The sequence below is a fragment of the Camelina sativa genome, chromosome 2 (assembly GCF_000633955.1).
Source record: "Camelina sativa cultivar DH55 chromosome 2, Cs, whole genome shotgun sequence".
In the NCBI taxonomy this organism is placed as follows: Eukaryota; Viridiplantae; Streptophyta; class Magnoliopsida; order Brassicales; family Brassicaceae; genus Camelina; species Camelina sativa.
The window spans coordinates 5,049,160-5,057,379 of record NC_025686.1 but is presented as its reverse complement, the minus strand read 5'-3'; the positions used below and the strand labels follow the sequence as shown (position 1 = coordinate 5,057,379).

Below are 8,220 nucleotides of genomic sequence, written 5' to 3'. Positions count from 1 at the left end.
AGTTTGGCTCGCTTTCTTCCGACTGGTCTTGTGCCACTGGATGGTTGTGGCTTCTGTTTCTCTGATGTCGTTCGAGGTTGCTTTCTTTCCTGCCGGTGCTGACGATGGTTTGTCGATGGTGTGCTATCATGGTTTATAGCACTTCCGGTCTAATTGGTACTCTCCAGTGTTTACAGGTTCTATGGGAAAGCTTGTGAGTTTTTTTCTGGTTCAGTTGGGCAGTTTTAGCACTTTGTTTATGTTTATTCCTTAGTGACCTGTTTTTCTAGGTTGTTTAGTCTTTGTATCTTTGCTTCCGAAAGTGTTTAACTTGCTGGCTTATGTCTCTGGAAATGTGTAACTTGCCAGCTTATGCTTCCCTTGTTTGGGCTTAGTCTTAAGTGATTTCTATGCTTTCACCTTTTTGTATTCAACAGATGTATCTGTTCAATTATAATATAAATTCAGATGACAAAAAAAAAAAAAAAGAAGCAATGATCTTACAAGACTACAAAGTGTAAAGTAATGTCACAAGGCTAGAAAAAAAGTAGGATCGTATAGTAAGCGTTATAAAACATCAGTCATGCTTATTGATTATTATGTCATAATAAATATACATAGTATATACTGTACACTGGTCATGTATGTCCCCAATACACATGCCAACAAAGTTAAACATACTCAATCTATTTCTCTCCTTCCTCATCAATTCTCTCTTCAAAGCCGTAACAACTTAATTCATCTTATAGAATCTTTGGATCCTCCTCACATGGGCTCTATACCATTCATCTTTTTTTTTCATTTACAGAGATCCAAATCTCAGACGATTGAATCAACACATCTCCTTGATCTTATGATCAGAGATTACACTATCAGAAACTTCAACATACATTTCAAGACTGGCACGATTCAGAAAATTCATCTTCCTTCGAATTTCTCCTCCATTGATATCAATACGGCTAGGTTTAGATGCGGCAGTTTGAGATGACACGGTGCAACAATCGGAGAGTTTCACTTAGGTCCGGGCTTGACGGTACAGCCATGTGTTGAGAGAGTGATGCTGGTGAGACAGAACTTGGATTTTAACTGGTCTTCTTATCTTTACTTAACCGGTTACAATTTCCAGCTCGTGTCTCCAGTTCTCGGTTTATTGGCTTACAATTCTAACCCGGACGGTGTGGCTTTGAACCCTTATGAGATTAACGAAATGGGAACGGAGAAAACACTATTTTGATCAAATTCTTGAGCAGCAAGGCAAGCGGTGACCCTAAACCTAGCACGAAACAGAACTCATCTCTATTGTGTGCTTGCTTCACAAGTTACGGTAAGATAACGTTTAGAGAGCAAGTTTCAGCCTACGTTTGCTTGGGAACAAGACAAGGCCACTACGCGCTCGTGACTAGAGCTCACGAAAGTGGTGGTGGTGCCGTGTAGTGTTATGTAACTTGTGAGCTCGTGACTAGAGCTCACGTAACACTACAATTGATATGTTGTTTTCCAATTGTAGTGTTAATTGAACTTGTTTTTTCTATTTATGTTGGATTGTGTAACTTGTAAGATCTTCATATTGTTTAGGAGACATAATATGTGGAAATAATTAATTAACTGTTTAAAAATGAGTTATTAAAAATATTGTACCGCCCTTTAAGTTGTTTTGGGCTACTTGCTTAGCACCTTTTGTAATTAAACAAACTTATACATTCAACTCCATTTCAAACTTTTTGAAAATAATGACAAACGTACGTATATATACAATACCTTTGAAACTAAACTTAACAGTTTTTCAATGTCATTTTTTCGTGATTGCTGATACCTAGTGCATGCTAACAATTTCTCACTACATCTACATAAACATGTATTTAACCTCGTACAAATTTTCGTATACATCAGGCTGAAAAATAGCATATGTATTTCAGTATTTGGAATCTTATCCATATACGCATCTCATCTTCGGTGTCAAAGTGATCAGTAAAAAAGAAAATGGTTTCGTATCATCCATGTTAAACATTTTGATAACCTTTTTACGTACATATATATACCCATCATGTGACAGTTTGAGACCTTGTATAATCTAAACTATATAATCATACAGTTTTTTTTTTTTTTCGTTGGATTCTAGCTATCTCATGTATGTTTAATGTATAGCTACTGTATTTGTTTACTCGGTGTGGCCCGTATACATGTTCGACCACCATGAACTACAAAGAACGGATCACCAAATCGAAGAAGAACATGATCAGTTCTTGATCAATGGAATAAAAATTGACATTCAACATCAGTTCTTTTCGATTAATTACAAGACAACAAATTATGGTGAAACTGAAATTGATTCATTATTCAAACCAAGCAATAAACAAAAGAAAAACATCCACATATAACTCTATATTACATTCTTGACATCGAGATTTAAATATGGAGTTCCCTCCGTCTGGTTAATTGCATTCTCGTTGGGAACCTTCTCCCATAAACTTCCATTATCAATTTAGGTTTACATTATGCGCTAACCAATACGTGATCGTATTCGTTGGGGACCCTAAGTTAAAGGATACGGCTCAATCTTTCTTGAGTACCAAGCTGTTGCGTTTATATGCAAACCCTAACCATCTCTCGATTTCCATTTTGCATGTAATGGAGATGGGCCAGTTAACCCCAACTGTAATAATTTCACGCTTAAATTCTGAATATCTGGGAGTATTAGGATAAAATATCTCACATTCGAAATTGAGTAGGATATTGGCATATATATGATATGGATATTTCCACTGATCATTGTCAATTGATTTAAGTTGAAAGCTTACAATCTAATACGGTATCAGAGCATAGTCCGCAAGTACTCAGTCTAATCCATAATCGGTCCGGTCCAATAGTTGGTCCAACGATTCATATCCGAACATACCGATCGAGATCGATACCTAAAAAAATCATCATCTAATTGGTATATATATATATATGATATGGGCCTCTCCACTCATTTTCTGTGGAGGTCCAAAATAAACGCATTTTCTATTTCCTAAAATTAACACATTTTATATTTTCTTTTGTGTAAGTAAATATGCAAAACCCTAATCATATTAGGCTCCCCTTCTTTAGATTGTTTTCCGTTTTGATTTTGTGGCTGAGAACATGTAATACTAAAATGGCTGATTAAAAGCAGAAGATGAACAACATTAATATATCAAAAATAAAATTACAAACTCAGTTTTTATTATTTTAAAAAAAAAGGAAAAATTTAGGATAATAATCTAACAAACACGAAACTGCAAAGCTTGAGTTCTTCTTGAGCAAGTAGGAGTATCATCTTGTACTTATGTTGATTTCTTATTCAATGGAATCTTTTTCACTTTAATCCCATTTTCCATGGACACTCTCGCTGTTAAAGCCAGTGATATATCCATTTCGGCGTGCTCGTCCTCCTCCTCTTCATCAGATATTATTATAACATCATTGGGGGCAGAAGAAGCGCCTTCTGATGGAGCTTGATCGTGCGGAGCCTGTGGTTTCTCCAGCGGCGGCAAGGGATCCAAGTTCTCTAATACAGGCAAATCAGAAAAAATGAGACTATCCGTCTCTCGTTTTCTTTTGTTCACTCCATCTTTGTTATGCTCTCCGCATAGACCACCACCATCGGTTATGTCACCGACAGATCCATTACCGATTTGGCTGCCACCTACATCCATGTCTCTAAGGACATTTCCTTGGCCATCAGCGATTTGGCTGCCGCCTACATCCATGTCTCCAAGGACATTTCCTTGGGGTTGATCAAGGACGACGTCCTCATCACCGATTTGGCTGCCGCCTACATCCATGTCTCCAAGGACATTTCCTTGGGGTTGATCAAGGACGACGTCCTCATCACCGATTTGGCTGCCGCCTACATCCATGTCTCCAAGGACATTTTCTCGGCCACCACCGTTTTGGCTACCGCCTACATCGATGTCTCCAAGGACATATCCTTGCGGTTGATCAAGGTTGTCCCCATCACCGATTTGGATGCCGCCTACATCGACGTCTCCAAGGACACTTTCTTGGGTTTGATCAAGGTTTTCCTCATCCTTAGTGGTTTGACTACACAGCTCCGACCAAGCGGACGAGGCTTTAACACTAGCTTGGTAGCGAAAAGGCAAGCGGTTGTGTGTGGAGCTCAGGAGATGCATAAGATTATCAAAATCTTTTACCAAAAGCGGTCCGGGTTGTGCCATTCTAACCATGCCGTATAAATCCTTTGACCCATCCGGAAGCGGGTTCTCTGCGGCGTAAAGAACGTCGGCAATTGCTCTCACTCTCTCAAGCTCGTCTGGCAGTTCACTTCTTACTGGCTGTCTGTTCTTAATGGTTTCTCGAACTTCTTTATAAGCTCCATATTCTAGAAGGAACTTGCACTCTTTGATGAGTTCTTCGTCTTCCATTGCTGTGCGGTTCTGTCCTTCTTCCGATGACATGATAAGATGAAAGCTTCGGAAACGGGGAGAAAACGAGAGAGAGAGAGAGAGATAGAGAGAGTCAGTTTTGGTTTAAGACAAAAAATGATAGTTTTTCTGATGGAGAGAGACACTGGTTTTATAGTAAGAGTTATTCAACATTTTGCTGAAGTTTCTTTTATAAAAGGAAACATATTTTGCAAAAAAGTAAACACATAATTGCTTAAAAGGAAATACATTTTGGTAAAGACCAATCAACTATTTAACATGCATACTGTGTTTTATTTCATGGTTGTCAATATAACTAAAACAGTCAAACAATTATTTTGTTTTGGGTCTACTTCTGGATTTCTATCCTTTTTAGAGATTTACATATATAGAAAAGCATCACACACAGTGGAATCTCTAACTCAGCAAATATACAACTAAGGATACCATCATTATCCTAAAACTAAGGATACCAATTAACTCAGCAAATATACAACTAAGGATACCAATTAACTATTTAACATGCATACTGTGTTTTATTTCATGGTTGTCAATATAACTAAAACAGTCAAACAATTATTTTTTTTGGGTCTACTTTTGGATTTCTATCTTTTTTAGAGATTTACATATATAGAAAAGCATCACACACAGTGGAATCTCTAACTCAGCAAATATACAACTAAGGATACCATCATTATCCACATTTACTATAACTGTATGACTAGATTTCTTTAAAAAATTTGCAAAAAAGTTATCATTTTAAATCATTTCTTTTTAAACTCTTTTAAGTTTGAAAATGTAAAAAAATATACATTTTAAAATTTTTACAAGCCCAAAAAAACATAATTCAGATCCAGTGAAAAGTTTACTAAAGCCCAACATGAACATTGCAGATTAAAATAACCTCACTCGTGACGGACGGTTGTGTTCACTCGATTCAAGTTTGGACGACTGAGGTAATCCAAATACATGTAATGAAGATTTTATGACCGTTACAAATATTTTCATTATTAGGTTAGTACGATCCCAAAGCTAGATTATTTTAATTTAAACAGACTCGAAGAAGACTGTTAAGACCGTTATAACTTTATTTTCTCAGATTCGGATTTTTAAAAAAAAATTCATTTGATCAGTTTCCCTCTCACGGTGAACGGTGAAGGAAAAGGTCTCTAAGAGAAGATTATCTAGGAGACGAGTTTCGTTTCTATGCATCCCTTTTTCCAGGTTCATATTGATCTTTCTCAGATATTTTGTCTTTGTGCGAAAATTATCAGTGCTAATGTATGGTGATGAGCCTTTGCTGTTTTGGCTGGATTTTGTACGGAAGTGTTCATGGTTTGACAATTAATACATCATTTCGCAGCAGAAATCAACATGATGTGGTAAGAGAAACATGAATGCATCAGAGTATTGTAAATTTTGATGCTCTTGTTCCTAATCGAATCAGCTCAATTAGATTTTTGTGTCTTTAATTCAATGAACAGAGGTGATTTTTCAACATGGAAGGAACTTGAGGACCATTTGAGCCAGTAAAAAGTTGCCAAAGGAGATAAAACAATATATCCACTTTTACACCCAGGTTGGAGATCTTGAATTCATCTCTATTCATGTCTAAACACATACATGCATACATTTATACATTCATGTGTGCATACATGATACATGATACATGTATTCATACGTTCATGTATATTTGCTTCTTGATTTATTGCTTCTTCTATTACATTGTAAGCTTGTTCTTGTTTGTTTGTTTGCTAATTTCAACGTTTCTTACTCCATTTGCTAACTTATTTGCTTAGTTCTTTGATTTACTTCATAGTCTTCATTGGACAGCTTTCTTTGTTTCTTACTTTAATTTATTTATTCTCTGAAAACAACATGATTTGTTGATTCAACTCCACTAAGAGATTGAACATAGTGTGCCTTTGTTTTAGTATCTCATATATTATAAGAAAATGACCAATAAATGGTGGGTCTCAATCAGTTTAATGAGGAACCAACAATGTTGATCTTTTCGAAGAGGTAATTTTGAAAAGTGGTATGGAAAATGGTTAGTTTTTGAAATTCTCTCTGCAAAAAAAAAAAAAAAAAAATGAGGTTTTATGGAATGTATCAAACACTAAATAAAGTCTACTTATTGTTGTAATAAAAAGACTAATTTTACACCAACCATCACTAAAATCACAAGTGAGACCAGCCTTTTTCTATTCTTGGAAGCGTCCTAGAATCTTATTATATAAAGCTTGATGTCAAAGTTACTCATTAACAAGACCGTGACACGTGTCAATGGTATCATTCAGATGTTAATACATGTCAATTCTAAATTTATTAGAATTTTAAAAATAAAAATATTATAAGGAAATTATATATATATATATATATCATAAAATTCAAAATTATTATTGTTTACTTATTTTAGTTTTAAGTTGCTTACTTTACAAGAAAAATGATTACTTTTTATATAATATTAAAAAACAATTGTGAAAATTATACAATTAATTACTGTTTCTAAAAAAATGTAAATACTCACCTTTACATAAAAAAAGATTGTTGAAGTAAAAAAAAATAGATCGTCTCATATTTTTTCACCAATCAAATAATTTATTCAAAAAGACTGTTATAGTAATATATAAGATATGAGTACGTAAGATTAATATATGCGTTTTTGTAACTATAAAAATGTTAAAGTGAAGAAACATATAATAAGTTATTTAATGTGTTCATAAAGACAATTTTTGTTAGTAGTAAAGACTAAAGAGTATATTTAACAGTATAATATATTTGTATGTACAAATACACTTTTAGTGGTAATGTAAATAGTAGATTTGTAAATTGATATACATTAGTGTATTATAACAAAAAAAACTATTTTCTATAACTAAAAGTTTATCTCTTTACTTTTATATATTGTTTTTATTTATAAAAATAATTAAATATATATTTTTTGTTAAATTTAATTTTATTTTGACTTTGAACTAATCTACAACTATTTTCTTTAACTAAAAGTGTATCTATTTACTTTTTTTTTTCAACCAAATAATAAATTAAAAGTAAATTCCTCGGTTAGTTGTCTAAGATGGAGGGAAGGGGTTTACAAAAGAATCTTTAGAGATAATAGAACATGAAGCACGGACAAGACAATATGCCTTAGTATTTGACGCATACGAGATGCAAGAGATGGAGAATAGTGGGAAAGACTCCAACGAGTTAAACTCATCGAGCACGTTGGAGAAGGACGGCCAATCTTCAGGGGACTGCACCATAGTGAGTAACTCAGCACAATCAGTCTCGAAATGTTGACAAGCGATCCCTGCAGCATGTATCCGCTCTGTGGCCCACAACAACGCTTCTAACTCCGAATGTAGGGGAGGGGCTCCGTTGTAACACCCGTACCGCCGCAAAAGACGGAACAACATGTAATCCATCCGGTTTGGCCAAAAATGTTTCTTTCTTTAAAATTCACCAACGAATAAACTTCAAACTGCAACTCTTAAACTTACTAACCTGGGAAAAAAGAAAAAAAGAAGGGGGTGCTCAGTGAGGAGATCAAACTCTGCCCACTAGACATACAATAATAAAGTTCCAAATATAATCAAAAACTATTACTTAGCATAGATTCAGAATGTTTATCAAGCAAACAACAAACAAACATCTTAATTCACCTTAATAACTTTCATCTTATTTTATGCACTTCTGTGGCAACTACCACATTCAAACATTTCTGTTTATTTACATTACTTAATAAGTTTTACTTTCCTTATAGGTTTGGCCATTATCACTTTTTCTGGCTCACAAACCTCATTCCTGAAAGACCACGGCCCATAGCTCGATTCTT

At 34.7% G+C, this 8,220-nt stretch overlaps 1 pseudogene; it reads left to right on the top strand.

Moving 5' to 3' along the window:
- Nucleotides 749–1,413, top strand: LOC104748559 (annotated as a pseudogene).